General features: G+C 58.7%; 1 protein-coding gene across 7 annotated transcripts in view; it reads left to right on the forward strand.

The window, feature by feature from the left end:
* The first annotated feature begins 10307 nt into the window (after positions 1–10307).
* The window catches only part of SPOP (speckle type BTB/POZ protein), a 31977-nt gene continuing 24119 nt past the window's right edge, over positions 10308–18165 (forward strand). For 2 of the 7 annotated variants that reach the window (XM_064174170.1, XM_064174169.1), the window contains exon 1: positions 10308–10426. The gene's annotated coding sequence lies outside the window, so the exon portion shown is untranslated. Of the gene's footprint in view, positions 10427–10878; positions 11125–13813; positions 13891–16075; positions 16209–18165 lie in introns of those variants that run through there. The other 5 variants (XM_064174166.1, XM_064174165.1, XM_064174167.1 and 2 more) reach the window with 4 other exon arrangements.

Below are 18165 nucleotides of genomic sequence, written 5' to 3' on the forward strand. Positions count from 1 at the left end.
CTTGCTGGTCCCCTCTGCCTCCCCTCTGCCTCCCCTCTGCCTCCCCTCTGCCTCCCCGGCCCCAGTCCTATGGCAGCAGCAGGGCTAAAAAGGGTTTGAGGGGGCTGCAACATCTCCCTGGTGGAGAAAGGCTGAGGGCCTTGGGGCTTTTTGGTCTGGAGAGGAGCAGGCTGAAGGGGATCTCATCAGAGCTGATCAGTACTTAAAGGGTGGGGGGCAGGAGGATGGGGCCAGGCTCCTCTCAGTGGTGCCCAGTGGCAGGACAGGAGGTTCAGCCTGAACTCGTCTGAAGGTGAGGAGGAACTGAAGGGTGATGGAGCTCTGGAGCAGGCTGCCCAGAGAGGTGCTGCAGTCTGCATCGCTGGAGACGTTCAGAACCTGCCTGGCTGTGCTCCTGTGTGACCTTTGGGTGAACCTTCCTCGGCAGGGGGCTTGGGCTGGGTGGTCTCCGGAGGTCCCTTCCAGCCTCTGCCATGCTGTGGTTTGTGGTCATGCCAAGGTGGGAAGTGGCAAGGTGTGGTCACGGCAGCTGGGGCATGGTTCAGTGGTGGTGTTGGGTCCCTGGTTGGACTCAGTGACCTGGGAGGGCATTTCCAGCCCGAGCACTTCATGGTCCTGTGAGCCCTCTGACGTCTGAGCCTGGCTGAGTGGCCGAGGGCTCACTGAAGGGAGCGGCTGTGGTTTGCCTTCCCCAGCAGCTGTGGCTGCGCTTTGGCTGAGCAGGGAGGAAAGGAAATGAGTGGAGCAGGAGGTTCACTGAAGTGCCTTAGACAGAGCCCTGCGAGTCAGAGGGAGAAGTTCTGAAGCGCTGCTTGGTCGCTCCAGAGCCCCAGACTCCAGCAGGGGGAACTCTGATCTCGGCCAGCCCCGGGAAATCCGCGGGGAACAGAGCAGCAGCTCCGCTTTAGGCTGCACCCCCGGAGCCTCCGTGCCGAGAGCTGCCTCCGCCTGCGTCCCGCTGCAGCCTGCCCGGCCGGAGCTGGAGCTGCCGGAGCTGGAGCTGGCGGAGCTGGAGCTGGCCGGAGCTGGAGCTGGCGGAGCTGGAGCTGGCCGGAGCTGGAGCTGGCGGAGCTGGAGCTGGCCGGAGCTGGAGCTGGCGGAGCTGGAGCTGGCCGGAGCTGGAGCTGGCGGAGCTGGAGCTGGCCGGAGCTGGAGCTGCAGCTGCCGGAGCTGGAGCTGCCGGAGCTGGAGCTGGAGCTGCCGGAGCTGGAGCTGCCGGAGCTGGAGCTGCCAGAGCTGGAGCTGGAGATGGCGGAGCTGGAGCTGGAGCTGCCCGGAGCTGGAGCTGCCCGAGCTGGACCTGGAGCTGGCGGAGCTGGAGCTGGCCGGAGCTGGGCGCTGCGAGGCAGCACAGCCCTCGGGAGGCAGGAGCAGAGGGGGTCCCGGGCATGTGTCCTGTCCCCACGTCACGCCGGCAGCTGCTCCCTCCAGAGCTCTGCTGGGAGCCTCCTTGCGAGCTCTGTGGTTCCAGGAGGTGAGCAGAGCCAGGCAGGCACCGAGGCTGCGGCAGGGCAGCGCTGCAGCGCCTGTGCCCGTCCCCTCGGGGCGAAGGTGTTGCTGTCTCGGCTAAGCAAGGTGAAGTTTTGCCTCGCAGCTGACCCAGACACAGCAGCCGCGGGGGGGTGGCGGCAGCTGGGCTCTCGTTCGCCTTCCTGGGCTCTGTCGGCTGCAGCAGCAGATGGTGAGGCAGCCCCGAAGGTCTGGAGGCAGCAAGGCTGCTGCTGCGCTGTGCTCTGTGGGGGTGGGCAGGGCTGTCTGACACCGAGCGGCACCTGAAGGGGCTGCAGGGGAGCGGGGAGGGAGCTCTGACAAGGGCTTGGAGAGCCAGGATGAGGGGGAATGGCTCTGAGCTGAGACTGGAGATGAGGAAGAAGCTCCTGCGGTGAGGGTGGGGAGACACCGGCACAGGTTGCCCAGGGAGGTTTTGGATGCTCCCTTCCTGGAGGTGTCCCAGACCTCGAGCAGGCTGTGCTGGTGGGAGGTGTCCCTGCCCCTGGCAGAGGGTCTGGATGATCCTGCAGGTCCTTTCCAACCCAAAGCATTCTGTGGCTCCCTGCTCGCAGGGATGGTGCAATCAACCACCACAGCACACATCTTGCACAAGAGGAGCAGAGCACTGCCTGGGCAGCTGCTGGCTGATCCTCATGGCTGCTGAACGCTTGGGCTTGAAATCACTCCTGGAGAACAACTTTCTGTGCACCACCTGAGTGCACCTCCAAACGGACTGAGCAGCTGAAGGCTCACTCCTGCCACTGGGGCTGCAGTGACTCCATGCCCTAACAGTCATCGCAGGCCACAGCTAATGAGAAGGCAAAGCCAAAGAGCTGATTAGCTCCACACGAGGCTCTTGAGCTCTGTGAGGAGGTTCTGCAGCAGCAGCATTCCAGCCCCAGCCCTCGCTGCAGTTTCTGCAGTGAAGTGGACAGTGAGAGCTAACACTCAGCACTGTGCTGCAAGCACAGGCTCAGGGAGCTGCTCTCTGCTGCTCTCTGCCCTGCTCCGCTCTGCTCTGCTCCTCTCCGCTCTGCTCTGCTCCGTCCTCTGCTCCCCTCCACTCTGCCCTGCCCTGCTCCTCTCTGCTCTGCTCCTCTCTGCTCTGCTCCTCTCCGCTCTGCCCTGCTCCTCTCTGCTCTGCTCTGCTCCGTCCTGCCCTGCTCCCCTCCACTCTGCCCTGCCCTGCTCCTCTCTGCTCTGCTCTGTCCTGCTCTGCTCCCCTCCGCTCTGCCCTGCCCTGCTCCGCTCTGCTCTGCTCCTCTCTGCTCTGCTCTGCCCTGCTCTGCTCCTCTCTGCTCTGCTCTGCTCCTCTCTGCTCTGCCCTTCTCTGCTCCTCTCTGCTCTGCTCTGTCCTGCTCTGCTCCTCTCTGCTCTGCCCTGCTCTGTCCTGCTCTGCTCCTCTCTGCTCTGCCCTGCCCTGCTCCTCTCTGCTCTGCTCCTCTCCGCTCCGCTCTGTCCTGCTGCGCTGCGCAGGGGCCAGCAGAGGTAGCAGCGTCTCGGAGCAAGGAAAACAATTTCACAGACCATTAGGGCTGGCGGGAAGCAGCAGGATCAGGTTTTAATGAACGCAGGATCAAAAGCATCTCAGAGCGAACCGGCCCCGCAAACAAGAGCAGGCTCCTCGGGGGGGGCAGGAGCCGCTTCTGACGGGAAACAAAGCTCCGAGTCGGGCGTGAGGGAGTCGCTGCTCGCAAGAGTGCATTTTAATTTCCTCTGCTGCAGAAATTGGCTTTGATACTTCTCCAGCAGATGCAGCAAGCAGCGTTAGGAGCAGATCCCCGCAATTAAAATCTCCGAGCCAGAGGTTCCTCTTTCCAAAGGGGGTCAAGAGTTGTTCCCAACAAGGTTTGTTCCCGCGCGGATCAAAGCAGGCTTTAATCACAGCAACGATGCGGCCGCGGAGTGCCTCCGGCTGGGGGGCGCTGGAGGAGCATCCAGTTCCATCTGCGGGGACACCTTCCGGCAGGTCAGGATGCTCAAAGGCCTCATCCCACCTGGCCCTGAACATCTCATCTGGAGCATTGCTGCTGTGGGGAGAGGCTGAGGCAGTTGGGGCTGTGCAGGCTGGAGAGGAGAAGGCTCCCAGGGGACCTTCTTGTGGCCTTGCAGGATCTGAAGGGGGTTACAGGAAAGCTGGGGAGGGACTTCTGAGGCTGACAGAGAGTGACAGGACTGGGGGGGTGTGGGGGGTGGAACAGAGCTGGAAATGGGGAGAGTCAGCCTGGATGTTAGGAAGAAGTTGTTGAGCAGGAGAGTGGTGAGAGGCTGGCAGGGGCTGCCCAGGGAGGTGGTGGAAGCCTCATCCCTGGAGGTGTCCAAGGCCAGGCTGGCTGAGGCTGTGGGCAGCCTGCTCTGGTGTGAGGTGTCCCTGGGCATGGCAGGGGGTTGGAGCTGGCTGCTCCTTGTGGTCCCTTCCCACTCTGACTGACTCTATCCCCAAGCAAGGAGCATCCCCAGGCTCCCTGGGCAGCCTGTTCCAGTGTCTCACCACCCTCACAGCAAGGAATTTCTTCCATTCTAAATCTCCTCTCTCACTTGAAGCCATCACCCCTCACTGTCACTGCAGCCCCTGGTAATGAGTCCCTCCCCAGCTTTCCTGTAGCCTCCTTTGAGCACTGCCTGACTGCTCTAAGGTGTCCTGCAGGCTGAACAGCCCCAACTCCCTCAGCCTGTCTTTGTAGGAGAGATGCTCCAGGCCTCTGTTCCCTGCACTGGGGCTCCAGAGCTGAAAGCAGCACTGCAGCTGGGGTCCCACGAGACCAAACTTAGCTTGCAGTGTTTTGAGGTCAGGACAGCAAATCTGGACAAGAAACCTTAAGAGCTGAGACCTGCCCAGAGAGGGGCAACGAAGCTGAGGAGGGGCCTGGAGCACAGCCCTGTGAGGAGAGGCTGAGGGAGCTGGGGGGGTGCAGCCTGCAGCAGAGGAGGCTCAGGGCAGAGCTCATTGCTGCCTGCAGCTGCCTGCAGGGAGGCTGTAGCCAGGTGGGGTTGGGCTCTGCTGCCAGGCAAACAGCACCAGACCAAGGGGCCCCAGGCTGAAGCTGTGCCAGGGCATATCTAGGCTGGATGTGAGGAGGAAGTTGTTGGCAGGGAGAGTGATTGGCACTGGAATGGGCTGCACAGGGAGGTGGTGCAGTGCCCATGGCTGGGGGTGCTGGAGCCAAGCCTGGCTGGGCACTGAGTGCCATGGTCTGGGTGGTTGGGCAGGGCTGGTTGCTAGGTTGGGCTGGAGGAGCTTGGAGCTCTCTGCAGCCTGCTTGGGTTCTCTGAGTCTCTGATCATGTAAACCCGGACCTGAGAGCAGCCTGTGTGTGGAAGAGGAGCTGATCCCACCACTGCCAGCAGGTCTCTCCTCACACAGGTTTAAACTGGACATGAGGAGCAATCTCTTTGCTGCAGGAGTGGTCAGGGATTGGCATAGGCTGCCCAGGGAGATGCTGGGGTCCCCACCCCTGGAGGGGCTCAAGGACATGGCACTCTGGGGACATGGTTTGATGGCTGTGGTGGTGTTGGGTTGAAGGTTGGACTGGATGCTCCTGGAGAGCTCTTCCAGCCCAAGCCAGCTGTGTGAGTCTGTTTTGTACTGGATGCTACACTCTGTGCTGTGGTGGCTCTGCTGCAGCAGATTCCTCCTCTCCTGCTCCAAGGGCCAAAGGTGCAGCTGGATCCAGAGGCAACCAAGGTAGGAGCTCATTGAGTGCTCAGGCAGTGATGCTTCTGAGCAGCTGCAGAGCCTGGCAGTGGCAGCACTGCAGTGAGCTCCCAGGTGAGAAAGGGCAGTACCTGGAACGTTTAGGTCCCTGTAACTTTATACATCTGCTGGAATTGTTTTCAGTCCTCACTTGGAATCTGGATGCCTAAAACGTTCAAGGTCAGGTTGGTTTGGGTAACCTGATCTAGCTGAAGATGCCCTTGCTGACTGCAGGGAGGTTGGACTGGATGACCTTACAAGGTCCCTTCCAGCCCAAGCTGGCATTTGAGTCTTAATTCCTCTGCTGCTCTGGGTTTCTGCTATGAAAGAGGCAGGCAGCAGATTGCCTGCTTTGTCTGGGTTTAATTCAGGACTAAGCTGCTCCACAGAACCACAGAACCAACCAGGTTGGAAGAGAGCTCCAAGCTCACCCAGCCCAACCTAGCCCCCAGCCCTGTCCAGTCACCCAGCCCATGGCACTCAGTGCCCAGCCAGGCTTGGCTGAAACACCTCCAGCCCTGGGCACTGCACCACCTCCCTGGGCAGCCCATTCCAGTGCCAATCACTCTCTCTGACAACAACTTCCTCCTCACATCCAGCCTAGACCTGCCCTGCCACAGCTTCAGCCTGGGTCCCCTTGTTCTGTTGCTGGCTGCCTGGCAGCAGAGCCCAACCCCACCTGGCTACAGCCTCCCTGCAGGCAGCTGCAGGCAGCAATCAGCTCTGCCCTGAGCCTCCTCTGCTGCAGGCTGCACCCCCCCAGCTCCCTCAGCCTCTCCTCACAGGGCTGTGCTCCAGGCCCCTCCCCAGCCTTGCTGCCCTGCTCTGGGCACCTTCCAGCACCTCTAAATCTCTCTGCAATGGAGGAGCCCAGAGCTGGACACAGCACTGCAGGGGTGGCCTGAGCATGGCCCTGGACTTTACAAAGTTCTATAGATGCCCAATCTTCAGCTTTGCCTCCTGCTCCAAGCCACCCAGAGGAGCAGTGGGGTTAGAGGGAAGGGGGAGTGGGATGCTGGACTCTGCCTAGCTCAGGGCTTGCTATTCTGTGGCAAATTAAAGTGAGAGGAAAAGGGAGGCAAAAGCAACAGCTCACCATTTTCCTCCCCCTGGAGGATGCTCAGGCTTAGGTGGTTCAAAGGAGCCAGGAACTCAGAAGCTTCTCCTTTCATCACAGACCATACCAGCACTTATTGTCCTCTGGTGTGCTCCTGCCAGTGCCAAAGCTTTGTCTCCTTGGACAAGATAAATAACAACGTGGGCTCTGTGCTGAGCTGGGGGAGAGCAGAAGGTCTGTGAGAGGATGGAGAAGTCAGGCTGGGAGGATAACCTGTGAGGGAGTCAAGTTTTAATTGGCTGTGACTCAAATATTACTGCTCCACAGCAGAACCACAGCAGCCTGCAGCAGCAGGATGCCTGCTTGTGCCTTAAATCCTAATCAAACACACACTGACCACAGCCACAAACCAAGCAGGGCTGGGAGGACAGCCTGGAGAGGAGAAGGCTTCAAGGTGAACTTGGAGTAGCCCTTCTGGCACAGGGTGAGGGTGGTGAGACACTGCCACAGGTTCTCCAGGGAGGTTGTGGAGCACAGAAGCACCCAATGTGATCAAAGATACTTCTGTGCTCCACAACCTCCCTGAAGGTGTTCAGGACCAGGCTGCATGAAACCTTGGGTGACCTGTTCCAGTGGGAGGTGTCCCTCTAGAGGAAGTTGGATGACCCTTGGGGTCCCTTCCAACCTAAACCACTCTGATTTCATAGAATCAGGCAGGGTTGGAAGGGAGCACAAGGAGCAGGCAGTGCCAACCCCTGCCATGCCCAGGGACACCCTACCCTAGAGCAGGCTGCACACAGCCTCAGCCAGCCTGGCCTCAAACACCTCCAGCCATGGGGCCTCAACCACCTCCCTGGGCAACCCATTCCAGCCTCTCACCACTCTCCTGCTCAGCAACTTCCTCCTCCCCTCCAGCCTCACTCTCCCCACCTCCAGCTTTCCTCCATCCCCCCCAGTCCTGCCACTCCCTGACAGCCTCAAAAGTCCCTCCCCAGCTTTTTTGCAGCCCCCTTCAGATCCTGGCAGGCCACAAGAAGGTCCCCTGGGAGCCTCCTCTGCTCCAGCCTGCACAGCCCCAACTCTTTCAGGCTGTGCTCACAGCAGAGCTGCTGCAGCCTCTCAGCATCCTCCTGGCCCTGCTCTGGACACTCTCCAGCATCTCCACAGCCCTCTTGTCCCAGGGGCTCCAGAGCTGGATGCAGGACTCCAGGTGGGGTCTCAGCAGAGTACAGCAGAGGAGCAGAATCCCCTCCCTGGCCCTGCTGGCCACACTGCTGCTGCTGCAGCCCAGGCTCTGCTTGGCTCTCTGGGCTGCAAGTGCACACTGCTGGCTCCTGCTGAGCTTCTCCTCCAGCAGCACCCCCAAGTCCCTCTCCTCAGGGCTGCTCTCCAGCCTGGCACTGCCCAGCCTGGATTGGGGCTTGGCATTGCCCTGACCCAGCTGCAGGACCTTGCCCTTGGTCCTGCTGAACCTCAGTTTGAAGATCCCACTCCCACTCGTGCCTGGACCACAGCATCCCACGTGGAAGAATGAGCTCCAGGAGTGTGCCACTGCTCCCAGGACAGGGCAGCCCAGTGCCTGGCCATGTTTGGCTGGCCCAGGCCCCAAGAGCCTGGCTGTGGAGACAGGGCCTGCTTGAGCAGGGCTGTGTTTGGTTTTGTGAGAGAGACAGCAAATGGAGAGCCTAATGAAAGAGCTGTTTGCATCCTCTCCCCCTCGTCAGGAGCCTAGATGAGACTTTAATTAGTGCTGCAGTTTCAGTGCCTCTGTACCCCGTACGTGTTGCAGATCCTTGCCTGGATAACAGGCAGATAATGATGAGGATTCAGATTTCCAGGCTCTCACCGAGGGGCTGGGTAATGCATTTAATCAGGCTGCAGCAAGGCTGGCAGCTTGCTCTCAGCTCAGCCTCCCTCTAATTACATTTCCAGGGTTTTGAGTAAATTGAAAGGGAAAACGGAGGAGCCAAATAATTAAAGGCAAAGAGGAAGCGAATATTAAAGAGCAGGAGCTGCTTGAAATGCTCCCGCACAGCTCCTGCCTGGGCTCCAGCCTCGGCAGCTGCACCTGAGGCAGAACAAGCCCAGACCCCAGCCAAGTCCGAGCAACGCTCAGCGCTGCGGGCAGCCAGCGGCGGCGCCTCCGGAGCCGTCGGACCCGCGGAGCTGCCTGCTGCTGCTGCGGCCGAGCCCCGGCGGACAGCTCCGAGGCTCCGCTGCTCTCACACGCACGGCAGTGTCAGAACACAGCCACATCAGCGCGGCCCCACGCAGCTCTGCTTGCGCCCAGAGCTGTCCCTGCCTCTGCCAGCCCCGGGCCGCAGGCAGGAGCGGGTGGGGAAGTGCCAGCATCTCACTTCTGTTGGCACCGGGGAGGGCAGAGCTGCCCCTGGACAGCTTCTTCCTGCGGGGAAACTCCGTCCTCGTTTTCACAGACCCCCAACCTCATTTTCCACCTCCTGGGAGCAGGAGAGGCTTGGACCAGGAGTGCCATCAGCTGCAGCAGAGGCTGACCTGCCTCCTGCTGGTGCCACATGGGCAGCGTGGAGAGACTGCTGCTTGCTGCAGAGCCCCTGGCACGCAGCGCCCTCGGGCAGCAGGGCAGGGGAAGCTCTCAGGCAGCAGGGCAGGGGAAGCTCTCGGGCAGCAGGGCAGGGGAAGCTCTCAGGCAGCAGGGCAGGGGCAGCAGGGCAGGGGGAAGCTCTCAGGCAGCAGGGCAGGGGCAGCTCTCAGGCAGCAGGGGAGGGGCAGCAGGACAGGGGAAGCTCTCAGGCAGCAGGGCAGGGGGAAGCTCTCAGGCAGCAGGGCAGGGGCAGCTCTTTGCTGGGTGCTTTCCTCCCTGCCGCGGTTTCCTCTTGCGTTTCAGCCGTAAGGAGGATACTGACAGCAGCGGAGACCCACAGCTGACAGCAGAACACAGACCGCAGGGCAGTGGCCAGGGCAGGAAAACAGGCTTCTGTGTAGCCGAGGAATGCCAACCCCTTCTCAGCTCCCCGAGGGGCAGCCTGGAGGCGATTCTTCGCCAGGAGGCAGCGCTGCCTGCTGCTGGGCACCGCAGGCGGCGCTCGGGGACACGCAGGGACGAAGCAGGAGCCAGGAACTGGTCATGCCTTGGACCAGAGGCTTGCCAGGAAAGCCCAGGGCACTGCAGGAGACCCTAGCAGTAAAGCAGGAGAGACTCTCCCAGCGCACAGCAGCGACTGTGCTAGGAGGAAGAGCACTTCTCAGCTGCGGGAATGAGGTGAAAAGAGTTCACAGGTGTCAGGGGTTGGAAGGGACCAAAGGAGATCATCCAGTCCAAGCCCTGCCAGAGCAGGACCATCCAGGCTGGCTCAGAGCACACAGGACACATCCAGACAGGCCTGGGAAGGCTGCAGGGAAGGAGAATCCACAACCTCTCTGGGCAGCCTGTGCCAGGCTCTGGGACCCTTCCAGGCAAGAAGTTCTCCTTGTGCTGAGCTGAACCTCCTGTGCTGCAGCTTCCATCCACTGCTGCTTGTCCTGTCCCAGGGGCAGTGAGCAGAGCCTGTCCCCCCCTGCTGACCCCCACCCTCAGACAGTTACAGACATTGATTCAGTCCCCTCTCAGACTTCTCCAGACTAAGCAGTCCCAGGCCCTCAGCCTCTCCTGATCAGGCAGGAGGTGGTGGAGTCACTGTCCCTGGAGGTGTGACACAGTGTCCCTGGCTGAGGCACTGAGTGCCATGGTCTGGGTGATTGGGCAGAGCTGGGTGCTAGGCTGGGCTGGAGGAGCTTGGAGTGCCCCAGCCAGGCTTGGCTCCAACACCACCAGCCATGGGCACTGCACCACCTCCCTGCGCAGCCCATTCCAGCGCCAGAACTGGGCACAGCACTCAAGGTGTGGCCTGAGCAGTGCTGAGCGCAGGGGCAGAACCTCCCTTGCCCTGCTGCCCACTCTGCCCCGGACGCGGCAGCTGCCCACACGGGGCACGGTCAGCGCCGCCGCCGCCAGCACCGCCCCGGCCCCGCCCACAGCCCCGCCCCCGCCCCGCCCCCTCCCCTCTGACGTGGGGGGCGGGCGCCGCGCGCAGCCCGGATGTGGCGGCTCCGGGCCCGGGGAGCAGCCCGGAAGGGGAGCGCAGGCGGCGGGGCCGTGCGGGGAGAACGACGACGCCAGGACAGCCTCGGGCGAGGACTGGAAACCTTCCCGGGGACGGGAGAAGGTAGTGTCGTCGTCCTCGCTTCCGCACCGCCACACAAGCCGCGCTCGCTGTGCGTGGGGTAGCTCCGTGCGCCTGCGGCGGCCCTGCCGCCCGGGCGGAAAGTGAAAGAACCGCACGGGCGGACCCCTGGCTTCTGCCTGCCCTCCCCTGTCCCTCCGCCGCGCTGTCTCCGTGGCACTGCGGCAGGAGCAGCCCTTTGCCCAGCAGTGAGCCGTGCAGCCGGAGGCCGGCCCGGGGCGCACGGCGCAGGCTCGGCCCAGCCGCAGCTCCGGAGCCGCCCCAGGGCAGCGGCGGGGCGGGGCCGGGGGCGGGGCGGGGGCGGCGCTGTGCGCATGCGCAGTGGCGGGGGGGGGGGTGTGTGCCGGGCGGCGGCGCTGCGCGCAGGCGCGGCCGGGAGGGGGCGCTGGGAACGGCCACAGCCTGCTCGGCGCCTGCGCACTGCGCTGCTGCGGGGACCTGCGCAATAGTGAGCCGGCGGCGGGCCGGGGCGGCCGGGGCAGGAGGACATGCTGCCAAATAGTGAGCTCCCGACGCCGCTGCTCGCCTAGGGGCTGCCTGCGGAGCGTGGCGGGGCCCGGCGGAGTCCCAGGGTGCCATCCCCGCCCGCCTCACCTGCTCGGGATAAGGCTTCTGGGGCTGCCTGGCAGGCCTCGGAGCAGCGCTTCCTCCGGAGGTAGAGTCACTCGTGGGGCCGGGAGGTAAGAGCTGAGGGGAAGGGGGCAGCGGCTGAGAGGGGAGAGGGGGACCGGGAGCTCGGCTGGGGAGGTGGCGGGGGGCAGCAGGGCCTAAGGCGGGGAGAGAGGCGCGGAGGGGCAGAGCTGGGGCAAGGCCTGGCGGAGGGCTCGCTGGAGATCCGTGGGCAGGGGGAGAGGTTCAGCGGGGTGCCAGCAGCTGAGCGAGGAGGAAACACGAGTGGGAGAGAGGAAATGAGGGCCGGAGTGGAAAACCCGAGATGACTAAGAGCGCAGCCGAGTAAGGGATGAGAGGCTGCGGCCTCGCCTCCCCGGGCCGTGAGGCGCATTGCTATAGCGGGAGGAGCTTGCTCTGCCTGCGGGTTAGCCCCCAGGGTGTCTGGGGTCGCCGCCGGCGCTTCTGGAGCCGTGTGCGGGGCCTGCCGTGGTGTGTGCGGGAAATGGTGCATCATGCTGCAGCACGGCCCGGCGAAGGGACTCCTTCCACGCTTCAGTGTGTCACCCGTGCGACCCGAGCGCAGGGTGCTGCTGCCTGCCAGCCCTGCCCCGGTCAGTGGCAGGTGGCTTTAGAAACGTCAAATGTGGTTCCCGTCGCGTTTGCCGAGCTGCCTCTCGAGTGGAATTGGCCTTTTTTGCTGGCAGGAGTTCGGAGAAGGGAGAATTACAGCGTGGCTTGTGAGTTGTTGTCGTTCCCCTGCCCCTCGGCGTGGTTAAAGGTGCTTACGGCCCTGGTTCTAGAGCATCCCTGGGACATAACTGGAAGGAGGAGCTCTTTTGTGATGCCCTTTTCCTTGGCCTTCAGAGTTCAAAGTGGCTGTGTCAGGGGTGCCTTGATGTGAAGCCCTAACCAAAGTCTGAAGGATTACACTAATATTGATACAACAAACCTTGCTGGCTATTAAAAACCCACCCAGATTCCACATGAATCAAGCAAGACATCCAACTGACTCGGTTCTTCTGTGACACTGCCTAGCCAGGTGCCCAGCATGCTTTGGTTTGGTGGTGTCACTTGTTTTGTTGTCACCTGAACCAAGCAGAGATAATGTTCTTCCTAATGATACTTTGTCACGGGTGAACGGCAGGACCAAGCCAAGCTAGCAGCAGTTACATTGCAGGTTGTCATCCTGTCACTTGTCTCAGCAGAGGACAGGAAGGCAAAACTGGACCTGCCATAACATTGCAGAAGCTGCTGCCAAAGTGGATACTCTGATTTGCTTGATGATAGTTACCTCTGTTAGAAGCTTAATTGTCTTCCCCTTCCGATACCTCCAGGGTTTGTACATTGATCCAGGCCAGGGAGGGAGTTAAAAAGGGGAGGGGGCTGGGTTGGACACGTGGTCTGGGTGAGCAGCACCATCACTGCTTGCACAGATCACAGTGGAGCACTTAAAAACTACTATTTCTTGTGTAGCTGGTGGGAAGATCAGTGATTTGCTGATGTCTGAAGGTGGAGAAGGTCCCAGTATGACAACATGAGCTTGATTAGACCTGATGAACAGCAAAACCAATTCCAGTCACTGGAGTCTGCTCTCAGTTTCCACTGAGCCAGCTTGACCAGTGTGGGGGGAGGAGGTTTAGTGATAATCTCCGAGCTGCAGCTCAGCTTCCCAACCTAGCATTAGGTATGTTCTGTGAACAGAATTTGTTGCCCTGTGTGTTTTTTCTGGACACCAGTGCAGTTCACAATGAGAGGGACTTAGCAGCTTTGTTCTTGGCACTCCCTTCTGTTCAGCCTTTCCCTCGTGGGGCTTCCTGTTCCACTGCCTGGCTCGCTCTGGACCTCTAAACTTGCAATCATCTGCTTCATTTCTTCCTGCACGTTAAAATTGGGCATCAAGCTGGGCAGGATCTCTGTTTCTGGTCTGCTCAGGAGCTGGTGCTGTGTTATGGATTGCAATCCTAGCTCCACACTTGGGAATAACCACTGTCATTTTGTAGAATTTCTTCTCTGCTCCCAGCTTTGGCTTCGTTTTTCTCCCCCTGCACGGAGTATTATGTAAGATCTTGCTGTCTGCCTCCATCCTCTGACTTCCTACTCAGCACAGAGAGGAATTGCAATAAAAATGTGTTTAGAAAGAAGCAGACCAAAAAACGACCCAGCAATAGGACAACAAAGTGTCCCCCACAAAAGGCTTTATTGAGTGTGTTGCTTCTTGATTCTAAGCTGCTTCTGTTTTGTCTTGTACTTTGTACTGGAGAGACCTCTGAGATGAAGCCTGTGTCCCAGGTCCTAGAAACACATGGTTCATAGAATGGTTTGGTTTGGAAGGGACCTTCAAGTTCATCCAGTTTCAGTCCTCCTGCCATGGGCAGAGACACCTCCCACCAGCCCAGGCTGCTCAAAGCCTCATCCAGGCTGGCCTTGAACGCCTCCAGGGAGGGGGCATCCATAAGTGTCATGGGCATGGCCTAGCCAGCCAGCAGAGCAAAGTGTTGGTAGCCTTGAGGAAGCAGGGCAGCTGCTGCTGCTGGTCAGGAGGTGCTTCTCTAAATGCATTAGAACTTCTTCTCTTGGCCTCATGTTGTTCAGTGTCCCTGGACTGAACTCTGCAGCAGTGTTTTGGAAAGAAGGAGCTGAGTGGTCCTGGAAGAAATCCATAGCACAGCTGAAATGTAATTTGTGGTTTGGTTTTGGTTGGGCTTTTGTTTGGGGATTTTTTGGTTTCCATTTGCTTTATATTCTCCACATTTTTAGGACTGAAAAGATGCAGACCCAGTGACTCTGTAGCCAGTGCCAAAGCCCAGAAGAGACCCAGGGAGTTAACTTACACTGTGAGTAAATCGTTTGGCTGCAGGCAGGACTTGCACTGTTGCATTCTGTGAGGTGCAGCTGCAACTCTGGAGATCTTCAGACATTTGTAGAACTTACAAAGTCAGGACTCCCTGAGTGGGAGATGCTGTTTGGGCTGTTGATAGGGTGGAAGGCAGTAGGATCCTGGTGACTTTAGATGCCCTGGCTAGAGAAAATAGAATTTTGCTGTTGAGGTCTCATCTCAGCTTTTCTTGGCCTGCATCATGGATCTTATAGATGGATTCATAGAATGGTTTGAATTGGAAGGGACTCTAAAAAGCTCATCCAGTTCCATCCCCCCCTGCCGTGGGCGGGCCTGGAACACAAACCCTATGAGGAGAGGCTGAGGGAGCTGGGGTTGTTTAGCCTAGAGAAGAGGAGGCTCAGGGGTGACCTCATTGCTATCTACAACTACCTGAAGGGAGGCTGTAGCCAGGTGGGGGTGGCCTCTTTTCCCAGGCAACCAGCAACAGAACAAGGGGACACAGTCTCAAGTTGTGCCTGGGAATGTCTAGGCTGGATGTTAGGAGGAAGTTGTTGGCAGAGAGAGTGATTGGCATTGGAATGGGCTGCCCAGGGAGGTGGTGGAGTCACTGTCCCTGGAGGTGTTCAAGAGAAGACTGGATGAGGCACTTAGTGCCATGGTGTAGTTGACTGGCTAGGGCTGGGGGATAGGTTGGACTGGATGATCTTGGAGGTCTCTTCCAACCTGGTTGATTCTGTGACACCTCTTGCCAGCCCAGATTGCTCAAGGTCTCATCCAGCCTCCAGAGAGATGTCCACAAGCTCCCTGGACAATCTGTTCCAGTGTCTCCCCTCCCTAACTCCAAAGAATTTCTTCCTCATCTCTAGTCTCAATCTCTCCTCTTCCAGCCTCAATCCATTCCCAGTGTCCTGTCTCTCCAAGCCCTTGACAGAATTCCCTCCCCAGCTTTCTTGTGACCCCCTTCAGGTATTGGTGCTGGTTCCTTAGGTTGCACTGAGTGACCATGGGCTTCAAGGTGGCTTTTGTTAGAAGCACCACCTGTGTGCTGTGCATTTCAAATCGAGGCTGATGTAATATTTGGACTGTGAAGCATGTACAGTAATATTGATGCTTTTAAATACTCCTCCATCTGCTGGTAACAGCAGAGGATGGCCTTGAGCACACCTTTAGCAGAGTTGCATTTGCAGACTGAAAGTGTCAGATTTTTCCTTTGAAAACATGCTGCTTTCTTAAAGTGGTTTAAATATTTCAGAGTCTCTGAAGCTCAGCAGCATTACTTCTGCAAATACACTGGCAGGGTTAGGACCAACCATTTAGAATCAACTTATTACATATTCATACCCATTTCATGCTGCATCATGTGTGGACTTAAGGGTTGGAGCCCAGGATCCTTAAACTGCTGACTGGTGGAGTTTTAAGGTACTCTGAGTTTTACCTTTTCCTTTGGAGTTAACCCTTTGAGTTGAGAGGTGCAGTTGGAACCTGTGACATCAGCTGTGCCAGTTCTGTTTGACAGTCAAGAGAGGAGATTCTGCCCCTTGGCTCTGCTCAGACCTCACCTCCAGTCCTGCCTCCAGTGCTGCTGTCCCCAGCAGGAGGAGGACACAGAGCTGCTGGAGTGAGGCCAGAGGAGGCCACAAAGATGCTCCCAGGGCTGGAGCAGCTCTGCTGTGAGCACAGGCTGAGGGAGCTGGGGGGGTGCAGCCTGCAGAGGAGAAGACTCCAGGGGGACCTCAAGTCTGCCTGCCAGGGCCTGAAGGGATCCTGCAGGAAGGCTGTAGAGGAACTTGTGCTGAGGGTGTCCAGAGCCAGGCCAAGGGGAATGGTTTGAAGCTGAGGCAGAGCAGGCTGAGAGTGGAGCTGAGGAAGAAGTTCTTCAGTGTGGGGGTGGTGAGAGTCTGGCACAGGCTGCCCAGGGAGGTTGTGGCTGCCTCCTGCCTGGGGGTGTTCAAGGCCAGGCTGGATGAGACCTTGAGCAACTAAGTTTAGTTGAGAGGTGTCCCTGCCCATGGTGGGGGAGGTGGAGTAGATGATCTCTGAGGTCTCTGCCAACCTAAGCTGTTCTGTGACATCAGAAGGCAGAACATCACAGCAGTATTCTCAAACTGATGCTGTGTAGATGTCACTGGCCTGGCTGATGCTATGGGAGTGCTCCAACTGTACCTCTTTTAACTCAAAAGGTTAACCCCAAAGAAGAAGTCATTAAAGGATCTGGCAAGCAGCTCTGGTGAGGATCAACTGAGGGAACTGGAGAAGAGGCTGAGAGGAGACCTTTTGGCCCTCTGCAACTTCCTGAAAGGAGGTTGGAGCCAGGTGGGTGTTGGTCTCCCCAGTAACAAGTGACAAGATGAGAAGCAGCAGCCTCACGTTGAGGCTGAAGGAGTTGAAAGCTGTGTAGATGTGGTTGGACTCAGTGCTCTTGGAGGTCTTTTCCAGCCTAAACCATTCTGTTACTCTACAAGGAGTTGTCTCCAGTAGCAGTAGTTCACTGGTGGAAGACTTCCCAAGATTGCTTTCTTCAGCTTAGACTGCAAAGGTAATGAGGCCTCAATCAGAAATCCTTTCTAGTTTGGATTTAACATCTTGGATTTGCCTTTGTGCCTGAAAGAAAAGCTCAGCTGGCAGCCCCTGGCTTGAGAGACACCCTTGGAGCAGTGAGAGTGGAGAGCAGGTGGAGACAAACACTCTGAGTCTGCTGGAGCTGCTCTATAGCAGTGCAGGGAGGCTGCCTGGCTGCCTCCCAAGTGTTGCTGCATAAAGAGGCAGGAACAGACACTCACTGCATCCCTGGAAAAGTTTGCAGTTGACATGGCTGGGACCCTGCCTGCAGATTAGCTCTGTTGACTGGGAAGGAATGTTGTATGCTTCCCCCTTCCAAAAATCCATCTGAGAGTGAAGGCCTCCAGGGCAGCTGTTGTAGGCTGAGAATCCCAACCTGAGAGATTTGCTGCCTCCCACATACCAGGAGGGAGCCTACAGGAAGGCTGCAGAGGGACTTTCAGGAGGGTGTTTAGAGCCAGGCCAAGGGGGAATGGTTTGGAGCTGAGGCAGAGCAGGGTGAGAGTGGAGCTGAGGAAGAAGTTCTTCAGTGTGGGGGTGGTAAGACTCTGGCACAGGCTGCCCAGGGAGGTTGTGGCTGCCCCTTCCCTGGAGGTGTTCAAGGCCAGGCTGGATGGGTGAGCAACCTGGGCTGGTGGGAAGTGTCCCTGCCCGTGGCAGGGAGGTTGCAGTGAATGAGCTCTGAGGTCCCTTCCAGCCTAAACTGTTCTATGAAATGCCACCACCCTGCCTCATTTCCTCTGCTCCTTCATTGGTACCAGTGTGTGACCTCAGGCAGTTGTGCTTCCAAACCACATGGTCCTGAGTGCTGAGCTTCTTAGAAGCACTCGTGGGCAAGAGCTGAAATTCAGAGAAGAGTATTTCCCTGCTGCAGAGGAGGTTTCCATCACACTGCTTGTTAGCTTCTGAGTCTGGTCATGCTTCCTCCTGGGGAGAAGAACAATTTGTCAGAGCTGGGAGTCCAGAAGTTCTGAGCACTGCCAGCACCTGTCTCCTCCTTGCCTTGCAGACCTCTCTGCTTCCTAGCAAGTCAAATGACTCTCCTTTAAATTTGCTCTCATCCCATTTTAATCAGGCAGCACCAGCACAGGCATTGCAGTAGCTTACCTGCACGTGGAGCCTGGAGATCTGCTGCAGTGTGCCTGGCTCAGGGTGGTGCCAGCTGTGCCAGCCCTGTGCTGAGAGCTGGAGTGCTGCTCGGCGGTGAAGGTGCAGAGCAGGTTCTTGGCTAGCAGATAAGTGATGCTCTTCAGAGAACGTTGCCCTGGAGCTTACTGAGTGCTCTTATTGGTGGGGAAAGAGCTGGAAAACTTCTCTGAGTGTTTTAGTCAGAATCACAGAATGGTTTTGGGTTGGAGGGGACTGTGAAGGTCACCTACTTCTAACCCCCCTGCCATGGGCAGGGACACCTCCTGCTAGAGCAGGTTGCTCCAAGCCCCACCCAGTCTGCCTTTGAGCACTTCCAGGCTTGGAGCCCTCCACAACTTCTCTGGGCAACCTCTTCCAGTGCCTCAGCAACCTCCTGGGGAAAAATCTTCTCCTAATGTCCAATCTCAATCCAGCCTCTTCCAGCTGGAAGCCATCACCCCTCAGCCTGTCACCCCAGGCCTTTGTCACAAGTCCCTTTCCAGCCATCTGGGCATGGCAAGAGGCCTGTCCAGAGCTCAGTGGCTTCATCTCCACGAGCACCTGGCGAGAGAAAGGGAACTAG

This window comes from Pogoniulus pusillus, chromosome 40, assembly GCF_015220805.1.
Source record: "Pogoniulus pusillus isolate bPogPus1 chromosome 40, bPogPus1.pri, whole genome shotgun sequence".
Taxonomy (NCBI): Eukaryota; Metazoa; Chordata; class Aves; order Piciformes; family Lybiidae; genus Pogoniulus; species Pogoniulus pusillus.